Genomic DNA, 17,572 nt, shown 5'->3' on the forward strand with positions numbered 1-17,572 from the left:
CTTTGTGCTGACAGCTCAGAGCCTAGAGCCTGCTTCGGATTCTGTCTCCCTCTCTCTCTGCTGCTCCCCGCTCATGCTCTGTCTCTCGAAAATAAATAGACGTTAAAAAAAATTTTTGTTATGGGACACCTGGGTGGCTCAGTCGGTTGAGCCTCCGACTTCGGCTCAGGTCAAGATCTCACAGTTTGTGGGTTGGAGCCCCACATCAGGGTCTGTGCTGACCGCTTGCTCAGAGCCTGGAGCCTGCTTCACATTCTGTGTCTCCTTCTCTCTCTGCTCCTCCCCCGCTCACGCTTTGTCTCACTCTGTTTCTCAAAAATAAATAAATGTAAAAAAAAATTTTTTTTTAATTTTTTGTTAAAAAAAAAAATCAGAGGCACCTGGTTGGCTCAGTTGGTTAAGCATCCGACCTCACCTCAGGTCATGATCTCCATTCTCACCATTGTTGGTTGGTGATGTCCTCTCTCACCATTGTTGTTTAACATAGTGTTGGAAGTCCTAGCATCAGCAATCAGACAACAAAATGAAGTAAAAGGCATGAAATAGGCAAAGAAGAAGTCAAACTTTCACTTTTCACAGACGACATGATACTCTACATGGAAAACCCAAAAGACTCCTAGAACCGATATATGAATTCAGCAAAGTTGCAGGGTACAAAATCAATGTACAGAAATCAGTTGCATTTTTATACACCAATAATGAAGCAACAGAAAAGGAAATCAAGGAATTGATCCCATTTACAATTGCACCAAAAACTGTAAAATACCTAGCAATAAACCTTACCAAAGAGGTGAAAAATCTATACACCGAAGACTATAGAAAGCTTATGAAGGAAATTGAAGAAGACACAAAGAAATAGCAAAACATTCCATGCTCATGGATTGGAAGAATAAATATTGTTAAAATGTCAGTACTATCCAAGGCCATCTACACAGTGCAATAACAATCAAAATTACACCAGCATTCTCTCAAAGCTAGAACAAACAATCCTAAAATTTGTATGGAACCACAAAAGACCCTGAATAGCTAAAGTAATATTGAAGAAGAAAACCAAAGTGGGAGGTATCACAATCCCAGACTTTAGCCTGTACTACAAAGCTGTAACCATCAAGACATTATGGTATTGGCACAAAAAACAGACACATAGACCAATGGAATAGAATACAGAACATAGAATTAGACCCACAAATGTATGGCCAACTAATTTTTGACAAAACAGGAAAGAGCATCCAATGGAAAAAAGACAGTCTTTTTAGCAAATGGTGCTGGGAGAACATGCAGAAGAATGAAACTAGACCACCTTCTTACACCATACACAAAAATAAACTCAAAATGGATGACAGACCTAAATTTGAGAAGGAAACCATCAAAACCCTAGAGGAGGAAGCAGGCAAAAACCTCTTCGACCTCAGCAGCAGCAATTTCTTACTTGACACATCTCCAAACGCAAGGGAATTAAAAGCAAAAAAATGAACTATTGGGACCTCATCAACATAAAAATCTTCTGCACTACAAAGGAAACAATCAACAAAACTAAAAGGCAACTGATGGAATGGGAAAAGATATTTGCAAATGACATACTGGATAAAGGGCTAGTGTCCAAAATCCAAAAAAAAACTTACCAAACTGAACACCCAAAAAAACAAATAATCCAGTGAAGAAATGGGCAGAAGACATGAATAGACACTTTTCCAAGGAAGACATCCAGATGGCCAACAGACACATGAAAAGATGCTTAACGTCACTCATCATCAGGGAAATACAAATCAAAACCACACTGAGATACCACCTCACACAGTCAGAGTGGCTAAAATGAACAAATCAGGAAACTACAGATGCTGGTGAGGATGTGGAGAAATGGGAACCCTCTTGCACTGTTGATGGGAATGCAAACTGGTGCAGCCGCTCTGGAAAACAGTGTGGAGGTTCCTCAAAAAATTAAAAATAGAGCTACCCTATGATCCAGCACTAGAACTGCTAGGAATTTACCCAAGGGATACAGGAGTGCCGATGCATAGGGGCACTTGTACCCCAATGTTTATAGCAGCACTTTCAACAATAGCCAAATGATAGAAAGAGGCTAAATGTCCATCAATTGATGAATGGATAAAGATGTGGTTTATATATTCAATGGAATACTACTTGGCAATGAGAATGAAATCATGCCATTTGCAGCAATGTGGATGGAACCCGAAGGTATTATGTTGAATGAAATAAATCACTCAGAGAAAGACGGATATCGTATGTTTTCACTCATATGTAGATCTTGAGAAACTGAACAGAAGACCATGGGAGAAGGGAAGGGGAAAAAAATAGAGACAAACAGGGAGGGAGGGAGACAAACCACAAGAAACTATTAAATACAGATAACAAACTGAGAGTGGATGGGAGGTGGGAGGGAGGGATGGGCATTGAGGAGGGCACTTGTTGGGATGAGCACTGGGTGTCGTATATAAGCCAATTTGACAATAAATTATATTCATTGCATATTTCAAAGTCATTAAGAAACTAAGTCTTAAAAGTTCTTACCACAAGAGAAAAATTCCGTAACTATGAATGGTGATAGGTGTTGATTAGACTTGCTGTGGTGATTATTTTGCAATATATCCAAATATCCAATCATTATGTTATACACCTGAAATAAAATGTCTGTCCATCATATCTCAATAAAAAAGAATACATTGGATTAAAAAAATCAGAACTTAGAGGTAGCAACTTGATATCATTTTAGACACCTAAGAGCAATATTATCTGGGCCTAAAATTTGATCCCTGTTTTCAAGGTCAGGCTTTTCTTCACCCTAATCTTTGTTTTCTGCACCTTAACAGATCCTGTAGGCCTTTGTGTCTTTCTTTTCTAATAAGTCTGAGTCTATGGGATAAGAGACATGACCTGGCAATGCGAGGTGGAACTCAGAAGTCAGCTCCCTTACAAACACTCTGACTGAAGTTAATACGATTAGTTCGATGGGGCACACTTTGGAATACTTAGACTATTTAAAAAATTTTGATGTTCTAATAATTACCCCCCCTTCTTTGTTGTTGTTTTTTAAATCTTTTTGCCTGCATTTTGATTATTATCACTTAGTGAATGACCCAAGTCCTTTTATTAGACCAAGTAGTTTTTCAAAGTAGTTGTGACAATCTGTACTCCTCTCAGCAAACAGAAGGAAATATGATTCTATATAACCTATATCTAAAGGGATGTACATTAATGAGATATACAAACGGTTTCTAAAACCCAGGAATTGGACCTTCATTCTTATGCAAAAAAATGTTGACAATATTGACTTTTCAACCTCCCAGTGTTTCATCAGCCTCTTGTGCTTCAACGCCCTTTTTAAAATAAAAAAAGAGGAAACACCCATGATACTACAATATGAATGAAATTATCCTAGGTGTTTAAAGGTAGCCCTCTACTCTGTTAAAGAAATAAATCTTGGGGCACCTGGGTGGCTCAGTCAGTTGAGGTCTGACTTCAGCTCAGGTCAGGATTTCATGGTTTATGGGTTCAAGCCTCACTTCGGGCTCTGTGCGGACAGCTCAGAGCCTGGAGCCTGCTTCAGATTCTCTCTCTCTCTCTCTCTCTCTCTCTCTCTCTCCCCCCCCCCCAACCGACTCACCCCCCCCCCCCCCGCTTGCATTCTGTCTCTCTCTGTCTCTCAGAAATAAATAAATTTTTTAAAAAAGTTTTAAAAGAAAGAAATCTTTATTGTGTAGACACAATAAAGTAAAACATAATATTTCTGTGATCCAACAAATACCATGTTGAATAATTCTTTTCAACCATTAATTTTTAAACAGCTTTATTGAGACATAATGTACACACCATAAAATTTACTGATATTAAGATTACACTTCAAGAATTTTTAGTATCTTTACAAAGTATGTAACTTTCGCCAAAATCTAAGTTTATAACATTTCTGTTAACCCAAAAAGAAAACTTGTGCCTGTTTGCAATCACTCCCCATTCTTACTCCCAGACCCAGGCAACCACTGTCTCTGTAAATTTGCTTTTTCTAGACATTTCATATAAACAAACTCTTACAATATGTGTTCTTTTGTGTTGAGTTTCTTTCACTCAGCATAATATTTTTGAGGGCCATCTATGTAGTAACATGTATTAATACTTTATTACTGGTTTTTTGGCTTAAACAGAAACTTATTTGCTCATAATGCTGAGATCAACTTGTCGGCAGAGTGGATTTCTTCTGAGGCCTCTCTCCTTGGCTTGTAGATGACTGTCTCTTCCCTGTGTGCTCACAATGGTCTTTCTTTCTTTTTTTCTTTATTTAATTTTTGATTTTTTTCATGTCTATTTATTTTTGAGAGAGAGAGACAGAATGTGAATGAGGGAGGGGCAGAGAGAGGGAAGGACACAGAATCCAAAGCAGGCTCCAGACTCTGAGCTGTCAGCACAAAGTCCAAAGCAGGGCTTGAACTCACAAACCATGAGATCATGACCTTGAGCCAAAGTCAGACACTTAACTGACTGAGTCACCAGGTGCCCCTCACATGTTGTTTCTTTTGTGTATGTGTGTGTCCTAGCCTCTTCTTCTTATAAGAACAAGTCATGTCAGATTAGAACCCACCCCAGTGACCTCATTTAACCTTAATTACCACTTTGAAAACTCTATCTCCAAGTACATTCACATTCTGAGGTACTCAGGGCCTCAAAGTGTGAATTGTACAAAGACACAATTTAACCCATAGCACTCTATCCTTTGGTTCTCCAAAATTCATGTCTACCCATGCAAAATACATTTGCCTTATCGCAACAACCACAAAAGTCTTAACCTATCCCAGCATCAACTTTAAGTCCAAAATACCACCTGAATAGCATCTAAATCAGGTATGGGTGAGATTAGAGGTACGGTTCATCTTAAGGCAAAATTCTTCTCTAGTATTGAAACAGTGAAAACAAACAAGTTATCTGTTTACAAAATACAACGGTAAGACAGACATAAGATAGACATTTTCATTCCCCAAAAAAAGAAATTGGAAGGAAGAAGGGTAACAGGTCCTAAGCAAGCCCAAAACCTAGCAGGACAAATTCCATTAGATTTGTAAGTTACTCATATATTTAGTTTATTATATCAACATCAGCACTAGAATTCACATCTTTGCTTCTTCAGCCTGCAATACTTCTACAGAACTCATTTATCAACGTGAATATATGCAGCTAATCTCAAGATGCTTTTGTGGGAAATTCCACCAGATTTTAAGGCTAGAGAATAATCCTCTTTGGCTTAAATGTTCTGTCCTCCAGACCAGCCAAGGTAGTGGCCCTGCTCCCTCAGCCCTGAGCTGCAGCCCCAATACCTCTAGAATGAAGGAGACAGTCTTGCTGCCTGGGCATTTGCCCTCTAAACCCATGGGGGCAGTGGCAGCCCTGCTGACCTCTGAGCTCCTTTTGGGGTCATTTTTCTGTGTTACTGAAGGATGATGCATGTTCACATCCAGAGAGCTATGCCATTCCATTTCCTGCCTGTGGAATTCCAGAAGTTTGATGGGCTTTCTTCATTTCATCCCACCTCTGGCCCTCCTCAATCCAAGCTACAGTGCTTCTACTGAGATGGTTGATTGAATCCACATGTTCCACACCCACAATCTCTGTAATGGAGGTTGTTCAGCCACACATGGTGTTCTCTATGAGCACAGCTTCTCATTTTTTGCAATATAGATAAACAATTTTTCGAATCTTCACATTCTGGCTCCTTTTTGCTTGACAATTCCTTTTTCAATGATTTCTCTCCTCTCACATTTCACTATAAGCAGTCGGGAGAATGCAAGCCATGCTTTCAACATTTTTCTTGGAAATATCCTCAACCAAATATCCAAGTTCAACACTTACAAGTTCTACTTTTCACAACACATAGAAACATAGTTTGGCCAAGTTCAGGATTGTTCAAGTTCCAGTTTGCAATAACATATTCCTCATATTCATCTGAGATTTCATGAGGAGAACTTTTAAAGTTCGTATTTCTCCAGAGAGGGGAGAGGAGCTGGAAATGTAGTTAATAATTTATCATGGCTAGGTAAAGAAAACTCCATAAAATCCCTATAGTAAGGGTGTGGAGAGCTTTGAGGTCAGTGAACACAACCATATACCAGGAGGGTGATGTGATCCAACTCTGTGAGGACAGAAGCTTCTGCTCTCAGGACCCTTCCAGATCTTGCCCAATGTATCTCCTTATCTGGCAGTTCATCCATGTCCTTTATTATATCCTTTATTATATAATAAACCAGTAAACATAAGTGTTTCACTGAGTTCTGTGAGCTGTTCTAGCAAGTAATCAAATCAAAGAGGAAGGGGGTGATGGGAACCTCTGATCTATAGCCAACTTGGACAGAAGTTGTGGGTAACCTAGGGACTTACTACTTGCAGTTAGCATCTAAAGTGGGGGCAGTGTTGTGGGACTGAGCCCTTAACCTGTGGGATCTGACTCTATCTCCAGGTAGATAGTGTCAGAGTGGAATTAAATGGTAGGAAACACAGCTTGTGTCACAGAATTGCTGGGTGTTGGGAAATCCCACACACATCAGGTGTCAGAAATGTGACTGTGGTAGCCATGTGAGAGTAATGGAGAAACACACAGAAGGAAGAGTGAGGATTTTTCCTACATACAAGATTTCAAAGGTTTGCTCTTGTGTTTTTGTTTTTTGTATATAGAAATCGTGTAGCTTTAGCTCTTACATTTAGGTATATGATATATTTTAAATTAACTTTTGTGTGTTATGTGAAGTAATTGTCCAAAGTCATCTTTTTGCATGTGGCTATCCAGATGTACTAGCATTATTTATAATTTTTTTAATGCTTATTTATTTTTGAGAGAGACAGAGTGTGAACAGGCAAGGGGTAGAGAGAGAGGGTGACACAGAATCCGAAGCAATCTCCAGGCTCTGAACTGTCAGTACAGAGCCCAATTCGGGGCACGAACTCACGAACCATGAGATCATGTCCTGAGCTGAAGTCGGACACTTAAGTGACTGAGCCACCCAGATGTCCTGCATTATTTATTGAAAAGACTATCCTTTACCCCCACTGAATTGTGTTGACACCTTTGTTCAAAATCAATTAATCATAAATGTAAGAGTTTATTTCTGGGCCTCTCAATTCTATTCCACAGGCCTGTATCTCTTTTCTTATGCCACTATCAAACTGTCTGATTACTGTAGCTTTGTAACAAGTTTTAAACTTGGGAAGTATAAAAGACCCTGAATAGCCAAAGCAATCTTGAGAAAGAAAAACAAAAGTGGAGGCATCACAATTCCAGATTTCAAGTTATATTACAAAGCGGTAGTAATTAAAACAATGGTAGCAGCACAAAAATAAACACATAGATCAGTGGAATAGAACAGAAAACCCAGAAACAAACCCACTATTATATGGACAATTAGTCTTTAACAAAGCAGGAAAGACTATCCAATGGGAAAAAGACAGTCTGTTCAACAAATGGTACTAGGAAAACTGGACAGCAACATGCAAAAAAAAAAAGAAAAGAAAGAAAGAAACTGGGCCACTTTTTTACACCATACACAAAAACAAACTGAAAATGAATTAAAGACTTATATGTGAGACCTGAAACCATAAAAATCCTTGAAAAGAGCACAGGCAGTAATCTCTCTGACATTGGCCATAGCAACATTTTTCTAGATATATCTCCTGAGGCAAGGGAAATAAAAGCAAAAATAAACTATTAGAACTACATCAATAAAATATTTCTTCACAGCTAAGTAGATAATCAATAAAACTAAAAGACAATGGGGTGCCTGGGTGGCTCAGTCGGTTGAGCGTCCAACTTCGGCTCAGGTCATGATCTCACAGTTCGTGAGTTCGAGCCCCACATCAGGCTCTGTACTGACAGTTCAGAGCCTGGAGCCTGCTTCTGATTCTGTGTCTCCCTCTCTCTGCCTCTCCCCCACTTGCACTCTGTCTCTCTCTCCTTCAAAAATAAATAAACATTAAAAAAATTAAAACTAAAAGACAACCTACTGAATGGAAGAAGATATTTGAAAATGACATATCCAATAAGAGGCTAGTATCCAAAACAAATAACGAATTGATACAACTCAACACTCAAAAAAACCAAATAATCCAATTAAAATGGGCAGATGACATGAACAGACATTTCTCCAAAGAAGACATCCAGATGCCCAAAAGACCCATGAAAAGATGCTCAACATCATTCATCATCAGGGAAATGCAAATGTAAACTACAATGACATATCACCTCACACCTGTCAAAATGGCTAATGTCAAAAACACAAGAAACAACAAGTGTTGGCAAGGATGTGGAGAAAAAAGGAACCCCCTCGCTTTTGTTGGTGGGTATACAAATTGGTGCAACCATTGTGGAAAACAGTAAGGAGGTTCCTCAAAAAAAATTAAAAATAGAACTTAACCTATGATCTAGGATTTGCACTATTGGATATTTACCCAAAAAGTATAAAAACACTAATTCAAAAAGATACATGCACCCCTACGTTTATACCAGCATTATTTACAACAGCCAAATTATGGAAGCAGCCCAAGTGTCCATAGATGAGTGCATAAAGAAGATGTGGTATATATATACCATGCAACATTATTCAGCCATCAAAAAGAATGAAATCTTGCCATTTGCAACAACATGGATATAGCTAGAGAGCATCATGTGAAGCAAAATAAGTCAAAGAAAGACAAATACCATGTGATTTCACTCATATATGGAATTTAAGAAACAAAACAGATGAACATATGGGAGTGGGGGAAGAAAAAAGAGAAGGGGAAGCAAACCATAACAGACTCTTAAAGATAGAGAACAAACTGTGGGCTGATGGAGGGAGGTGGGTGGGGGATGGGCTAGATGGGTGATGGGTACTTTTTTCAGTTTATTTATTTATTTTTGAGAGAGAGAAAGAGCATGTGGTGGGGGTGGCGTTGACAGAGAGAGAGGGAGAGAGAGAATCCCAGGCAGGAGTGCAGAGCCCAGTGCAGGGCTCAAACTCATGAACCATAAGATAAGAACCATAAGATAATGAGTTGTACACTTAACTGACTAGGCCACCCAGATGCCCCAGGTGATGGGTAGTGAAGAGGGTACCTGTTGGAGCGCCTGTGGCTCAGTCTGACTTCGACTGTAGTCATGATCTCACAGTTTGTGGGTTGGACCCCTGAGTTGGGTTCCTGCTTTGGATTGTGTCTCCCTCTCTCTCTGCCACTCTCCTGCTCACTCTCTCTCTCTCTCTCTCTCGCTCTCTCTCTCTCAAAAGTAAATAAGCATTTAAAAAAAAAGGGTACCTGTTATGATGAGCACTGGGTGTTATATGTAAGTTATGAATCACTGAATTCTACTCCTGAAACCAATATTGCACCGTATGTTAACTAATGAATTTAAATAAAAATTTGAAAAGAAAAAAAAATCTATAGCTTCATCTCTACCTCCCACTTTGTACTATTATTGATATAGATAATATATATGTTCCTTTATATGCTAAAAAGCAACAATACAATTTTATAATTATTGTCTGACACACTTATTTTTAAATAACATAAGAGAAAAAGGAGAAAATATATAATTATACTGTTTTATAACTATCTACATAATTGCTTTTATTGATATTTGTTCTTTCTTCATTTACTATCTGGTGTTGCTTATTTTCACATTGAAAAAAAAACTTGCTAAACTATTTCTGGTAATGCAGGTCTGCTAACAGTTAATTTCTTCATTTTTGTTTATCTGGGAATGCCTTTATTTCATCTTCATTTTTTTTTTTTAATTTTTTTTCAACGTTTTATTTATTTTTGGGACAGAGAGAGACAGAGCATGAACGGGGGAGGGGCAGAGAGAGAGGGAGACACAGAATCGGAAACAGGCTCCAGGCTCTGAGCCATCAGCCCAGAGCCTGACGCGGGGCTCGAACTCACGGACCGTGAGATCGTGACCTGGCTGAAGTCGGGCGCTTAACCGACTGCGCCACCCAGGCGCCCCTTCATCTTCATTTTTGAAAAATATTTTTGCTCAGTATAAGATTCTTAGCTGAGAGGTTTCATCACACTGAATATATTATCACACACATGTGTCCTCTGTTGTTTCTGAGGAGTTAGCTTTATCTTGTTGCTTTCAAAACTCTCTCACTATCTTTAGCTTTCAACAATTTGACGATGAGGGGACCATGTGGATGACTGAATATATCCAACATGGGGTTCATTGAACTTCTTGGATGTATGGATTATTTTTCATCAAATATTTTGGGACATTTTTGGCCAATATTACTTGAGGGTTTTTTTATTTTGTTTTGTTTTTCTGTCCTTCAATCTTTTTCTTCTCCTGGTACTCCCATTATGCTTAGTTGTGTCCCACAAGACTCTGAGGCTCTTTTTCTTTTTCTTCATTGTTTTAACTTTTGTTTTTCAGATTGCATAATCTCTATTCCTCTGTCTTTAAGGTATTGATTCTTTTTCCTGCCAGCTCAAATCTAGAGCACCTCTAGAAATTTTTCATACCAGTCATTTTATTTTTAATTACAGAATTTTCATCTGTTTTTTTAACAATCTTTACCTCTTTAATGATAGTCTCCATCTGATGGATTATTGTCATAATTTTCTTTAATTGTTTAAATATGGTTTTCTTTATTTTTTTGGACATATTTATACTAACAGCTTTGAAATATGTTTACTAATTTCAACATCTGGGCCCTCTAAAGACAATTTCTATTACCTAACTTTTTTCCTATTATAAGTCACATGTTCCTGTTTCTTTGTATAGATTTTTTTTTATAGATTGTATAGATTTTTTTGAATACTGGAAACTGTAAATATCATATTGAAGTAATTCTGAATTTTGGTCCCCTAGGGAATGTTGTTTTTACTCTTTTTTGTTTTTTCAGTGACTTTCCTTTAAACTCAGCTTTCCCTGTAGTGTGCAGCCTCTGGTGTGACTGCTTAATAGTGTCACACTTAATAGTGAAAGACTAAATGCTATCCTCTATAATCAGAAACAAGGCAAGGATATCTCCTTACACAAGTTATATTCAACATTGCATTAAAGGCTCTAGAAAGTATAATAACTCAAGATAAAGATTTCCATTTAGATTTTAAAAGAAGTAAAACTCTTTATTCACAGATGACATAATCTTTTCCGTAGAAATTCCAGTGGAATCTACCAAAAACTACTAGAAATAAGTGACTTTAGCAATGTTGCACCATACCAAATCAATAAACAAAAATTAATTATATTTATATGGACTCACAAAGACCGTTGGAATTCAAAATATAAAAATCAACAAAAATGATAAAACAGATGAAATAAAATAAATAAAAAACACTGGAATTGAAATTAAGAAATCAAGAAACAGACTCTTAACTACAGAGAACAAACTGATGGTTACCAGAGGGGAAGTGGGGGGGGGCGATAGGTGAAATAGGTGATGGGGAGTAAGAAATGTGCTTGTTGTGATGAGCACTTAGTGTTGTATGCAAGTGTTGAATCACTGTATTGTACACCTGAAACTAATATTACACCATAAGTTAACTAATTGGAATTTAAATACAAACTTTAAAAAAATTAAATTAAATAAACTTTTTGAACTTGCAAATAAGTCTGATAATAAATACATATGACCAGCACACTGAAAACTACAAAACATTGCTAAGAGAAATAAATAAGAAAGAAAGAAAGAAAGAAAGAAAGAAAGAAAGAAAGAAAGAAAGCCTCTCAGTTGATTGACCTGAAGATGAAATATTGTTAAGGTATCAGTTCTTCCCCAAATGGTCTATAGATCTAATGCAATCTAAATTTAAATTTCAACAGGCTTTTTTTTTTAATAGAAAATGATGACCTGTTTCATATGGAGATGCAAAAGACTTAGGAGAGCCAAAATACATTTCAAAAAGATGAACAAAATTGGAAGACTTGCACTATCTGATTTCAGGACTTTTTAAAAAACCATAGGATTCAAGGCAGTTTGTCATTGATATAAAAATACACAAATAGATCAATGAAGTCCAAAAACATACCCACACATATGATCAATTAATTTTTAAAAGTCAGTCATTTTTTATTAAAAAAAACCTTCAAAATTGTATTAGAAGAAATAGATAAAAATCAAGTACAGGGAGAGGAATATTAAATAATCACAATTACCAAGATGTAAATACATTTTTAAATGCAACCAAACCAAATGAAATTGAAATCTAAATCCTCAAAGGATGTTTTTAACACAATGATTCTAAAATTCCCTTAAAAAAATGTACTAGAAGTAGATAGCAAAAGACCACCCAGATAACAGCAGATATTACAGCATATTATAAAACAACAAACCTTAAAGCTTTTGACACTAGTACAAAAGTAGAAATACAGAGTACAGTAACAGAGTGGAAAACCAAACAAAAAAAAGATGATGATATATGTGTATTCTTTTTTTTGTACAGTAAGCTTATTTAAAAAGGAAGTAGGTATAGAGTAGTGGGAAGTGTTGTGGTAAATATATAACAATTCAGCAAAAATAGTTATGTTAACTCTACAATTTATATGCCAAATGAACCCCAGATATATTCATTAACTAAATATTTCAAATGAGGTCATAAAAGAATTATATCCTGGGGAAAATAATAGAAAATACAACAAGTATTTATTAGTTCTGAGTCAGATTTTAAAACTAGTAAAGAGGGGTGCCTGGGTGGCTCAGTCAGTTGAACTGACTTCAGCTCAGGTCATGATCTCACAGTTAGTGAGTTTGAGACCGGGGTTGGGCTCTGTGCTGACAGCTTGGAGCCTGGAGCTTGCTTTGGATTCTGTGTCTCCCTCTCTCCCTGCCCCTCCCCTGCTCACACTGTGTCTCTCTGTCTCAAAGGTAAATAAACATTAAAAGAAAAAAACAAAGAATGGGTGAAAATATTTGGGAATCATATATCTTGACAAGGTTCTAGTATCCGAAATATATAAAAGACTCCTTTGACTCAATAACAAAAAGACAAAATACTCAATTTAAAAAAATGGACAAGGGAGGTGAAATAGCCATTTTCCCAAAAAAGATATACAAATGACCAACAAGCCTATGAAAAGATGCTCGATGTGATTAGTCATTTGGGAAATGCAAGTCAAAACCACAATAAAATACCACTGCACACCCACTAGGATGGCCATAATCAACAAAACAAAAAATGTCAAGTGTTGGCCAACACATGGAGAAATTGGAGCCCTCATACATTACTAGCAGGAATGTAAAATGGCACAGCTGCTATGGGAAGCAGTTTGATGGTGCCTTAACAAATTAAGTTAGAATTACCATAGACCCAGCAATTCCACTCCTAAGCATGTGCCCAAAAGAATTGAAAACAGGCCCTCAAACACATACATGTACACATATGTTCATAGCAGCATTATTCACAGTAGACAAAAGGTGAACACACCCTCAAAGGCCATCAACAGATGAATGGATAAATATTCAGTCTATCCATACAATAAAATACAATTCAGTCACAAAAAGGAATGAAGTTCTGATATGTGCTACAAAATGGATGAACCTCAAAAGCAATGCTAAGTGAAAGAAGCCAGACACAAAAGTCCACAGACTGCATGGTTCTATTTCTATGAATATCTAGAACAAGCAAATTACAGAGACCCAAAGCAGATTTGTGGTTGCCAGACAATGAGGAGAGGGGGAATCAGGATGCCTGCCTTATAAAGAAAGCATCTCCTTTTGGGGAGATGAAAATGTTATAGAACTAGATATAGGTGATGGTTGCATGACATTATAAAGTACTAAGTCCCACTAAACGGTACGCTTCAAAATGATTAAAATTGTGAATTTTGTTATGTGAATTCTACCTCAACAAAAAGGAATGAATTATGGATACAATAACTTAGATGAATCTCAAAAGCCTTATGCTATGTAAAAGAAGCCACTTCTAAGGCCTACCTAACTCTTGCATGATTGCATTGTACAATATTCTGAAAAAGGCAAATTACATTAGTGGTTGCCAGGTGGGGCTGCAGGACAGCATAAAGGAATTTGGGCAAATGATAAAATTGTGTATCATGATTAGGGTAGTTGATACACCCATCTAAGCATTAGATGAAATTTACAAAACTGCATATCACGAAATTTTATTGTAACTAAATTTTAGAATAAAGCTTTAAATGGGTACAGTATTAATGGTGTCTTTTATTTTCTGGGTTCTGGTGTTTTGACATCTGGAGTCATGGGGACGCCAGAGGGGCTCCCCCTCCCAGGGTCAGCCAATTCCCAGAGACAGTGAACAACTCCCAGGAGAGAGAATGCATCTTTCATATGCGAACCACATAACCCAGAGACCACCCCCAACCACCTCCTTTATTGGCTTTCACACTCTGCCACCTGCTCTAATCTCATCCAGAGCCCCCTAAAATTATTCAAACTAGTCAATCCTAAATCTGCTGACCCTATGCTTCCCTCTGTGGCCCCTTAGTGTGACAGCATGTACCCTCTTCCTGGGATCTTTTCAATGGCAATGACTTCATCATCTGTTGGCCTAGCCAGACCTATATAATAATAAAACCTATATTCAAAAAAAATTTTGGAATCACCAAGACACTTCCAAAAAAGCCTAAAGGGATGTGATTTGCTATACCAGACATCAGGATTTATTCCTGATTGTTCCTGATTATGCCATAATGATGAGGATGGTTTGGCACAGAGTTAGATGAATAGACCAATAGAATAGAGCAGAGAGCCCAGAAACAGACCTAGCTCATATGCAACTTTCAAACAGGTCCTAGCTTGACAGTTCTGAGGGTCTGAGGAGGCAACTCAATTTCCATATTTTAAGTATTTTGCATTTTTTGCAAAGAAATAAGTAAGTCTTAATTTCATGAGTAAAAGATTCATTTCATCATGGGTCTTCTGTGGTTTTCTTCATATATAAAGGGAAGCTTGGCTTGTTTCACCAGCTGCTTTACAAGGGCTGAGCCCCTATCACTGAAAGGATGCAAGCCAAAGCAGAGGTCCCATGCAGAGGGTACTGTGCAAGGTCAGAGGACAAGCTATCACCTCTCACGGCCCTTCCAACTTAAAGTTCCCACTGAGTAGCCCTGAGAGGTCATTCATACATGTGTCTCCAAGAGCTCCTTATACAGGCCTAATGGGTCTTTCTTGCATAAGCAAGTAAGTAGAAAATCCACGGATAATGGAGGTGTGTGGAGATCTGGCATACCAGGCAGTGCTCCTCACCTCTGTGGTCCTTCCTGATTGCATGATGCATCCCCAAAGAGATGGCCTCTACTTGGGACCATAGGTGGCAGGGGCATGTCCAAACTAGCGACAGAGTAATGCTATGGGGCAAGTCAGTTTCCAATAAGAAAAGTGAAGATGAATATAGTACCTACCTCACAGAGTTGTGGTGAGGCCAATAGATTACAAAGGAGCAAGGAGCTCCTATTCATTCACCCCTATATCCTGAGATCCTGTCACATAGTAGGAGTGCAAGGTGTCACTACTGAATGAATAAGCAAATAAATAAATGCATGGAGTACTTACCATGGGGGCTGGCCAGTCAGCACTCAGTAAAATATAACTGGATTGGTCACCTATCTTAAAGAGGGGTTTTCTTCTCTAGGCACAAGCACCCAAGCACCGGTGGAAAGGGGAAAGATGGACCCTCTTGACTCACATTGTCTACACAGCTCTTCTTCAAAGTAGTGCAGCTCGTCTCTCCCTAAGTATGCTCTTCTCCATAGGTATAAATTATGTGAATTTGAAATTGCATGCTAAAAATCATTAATAAGTCCTCTCTTTGTGCACGGTTTTTAAAAATAATGTGAATCCTTCTAAATTAAAAAAAATATTGGGACAGTGATTTTTTTCTTATGTTTCTGGATTTTTTTATGTTTCTGGACTTTTTTGGTTAAGTTTTTATTTAAATTCCAGTTAGCTATCACACGGTGTAATATTAGTTTCAGGAGTACAATGTAGTGATTCAACACTTCCATATATTATCCTGTGTTCGTCATAATTGCATTCCTTAAATTCCACATATGAGTGAAATCATAAGGTATTTGTCTTTCTATGACTGACTTATGTCACTTAGCATAATACGTTCCATGCACATCATTGTGAATGGCAGTGATTTTCTTAATTTTTAATATTTATTTATTTTAATATAACTTATTGTCAAATTGGCTAACATACAGTGTGTAAAGTGTGCTTTTGGTTTTGGGGGTAGATTCCCGTGGTTCATTGCTTACATACAACACCCAGTGCTCATCCCAAGTGCCCTCCTTAATGCCCATCACCCATTTTCCCCTCTCCCCCACCCCCCCATCAACCCTCAGTTTTTTCTCTGTATTTAAGAGTCTCTTATGGTTTGCCTCCCTCTCTATAACTATTTTTTACCCCTTCCCTTCCCCTGTGGTCTTCTGTTGAGTTTCTCAAGATCCAGTGATTTTTATAGGTAAGCAGTTTTAGGTTCATGGCCACACAGCACAATATAGCCACACGGTGGCGCCCTTTAGGAAGTAACCAAATTTTTGCTTCAGTTGCTTAGGATCTTGAAACCCAGGCTGCAATATCCCCACATCTCACCTGCAAGTGGTCTCTGACTATGCTTGCTTGCTTGCTTTCTCCCTCTCTCTCCCTCCCTTTCTTTTCTTTCTTTCCTTCCTTCCTTCTTCCTTCCTTTTCCTTCTTTCTTTCTTTTTCTTTCTCCCTCTCTCCCTCCCTTTCTTTTGTTTCTTTCCTTCCTTCTTCCTTCCTTTTCCCTCTTTCTTTCTTTCTTTCTTTTTATTTCTTTCTACAATGTGACTATACTATTTTAAAATTCTTATCATACTGTAAGCTGTGTTTCCCAGAAGTACCACAGTAGTGTACCACATTCATTAGGTGGCAACATTAGTGCCAGAGCTGAGAAACACAAATAAGAATCAGTGCTTGAAATTACATGTGCTACAATGTTATGAAGCCAATGAAACTTCCACTACAGTATGACATGCTATAATGCCAGAGAGTCTGTGAGGTAAAAGAGACAATGTGGAGAAGAGAAAATACAGAAAAATTAACCTTGATAAATATATGGTTTCAACTATGCAGGGCCTTTAGAAAACTGGAACCATTCAAAAAGACTGTGTTCCTAAGTTGCCCTCCACCAGAGACAGATGGAAGAAATCAAATCCTGTTCTCCACGATAGCCCATTAGGTGTTTGAGTACCAGTACTATCCCCATGTAGGCCAATCTCAGGGGTAAACAAAATCACAATTGTGCCCTGTGCAGTGGGAGGGAATGAGGATGAGCAGGTAGGGTGGCCTGTAGGGTGGCGTCAGGGCTGCTGGTGTGTGTAGGGGGAGGGGCTCCACCTGGGCATCTTCCTCTTCCTCCATTCAGGTGGGCCCTGAAGAGTGGAACAGCAGCACCCTGACCATGAGGCAGTGTCTCAATTGGCAGGTCCTGAGATCTATTCATCCTTCCCACCTGTGTCCCCATCTGCCTTCCTTTCTCTCACTTAAAGGGACAATGTTTGCTCTGTCATTTGTACTTTTTTTCAGTTAATCATATCTCAAGGGCATCTCCCCAAGTTAGTGCATATAAAGCAAGCACCACCTTTTAATGGCTATCT

This window comes from Prionailurus bengalensis, chromosome A1 (genome assembly GCF_016509475.1).
Source record: "Prionailurus bengalensis isolate Pbe53 chromosome A1, Fcat_Pben_1.1_paternal_pri, whole genome shotgun sequence".
NCBI lineage: Eukaryota > Metazoa > Chordata > Mammalia > Carnivora > Felidae > Prionailurus > Prionailurus bengalensis.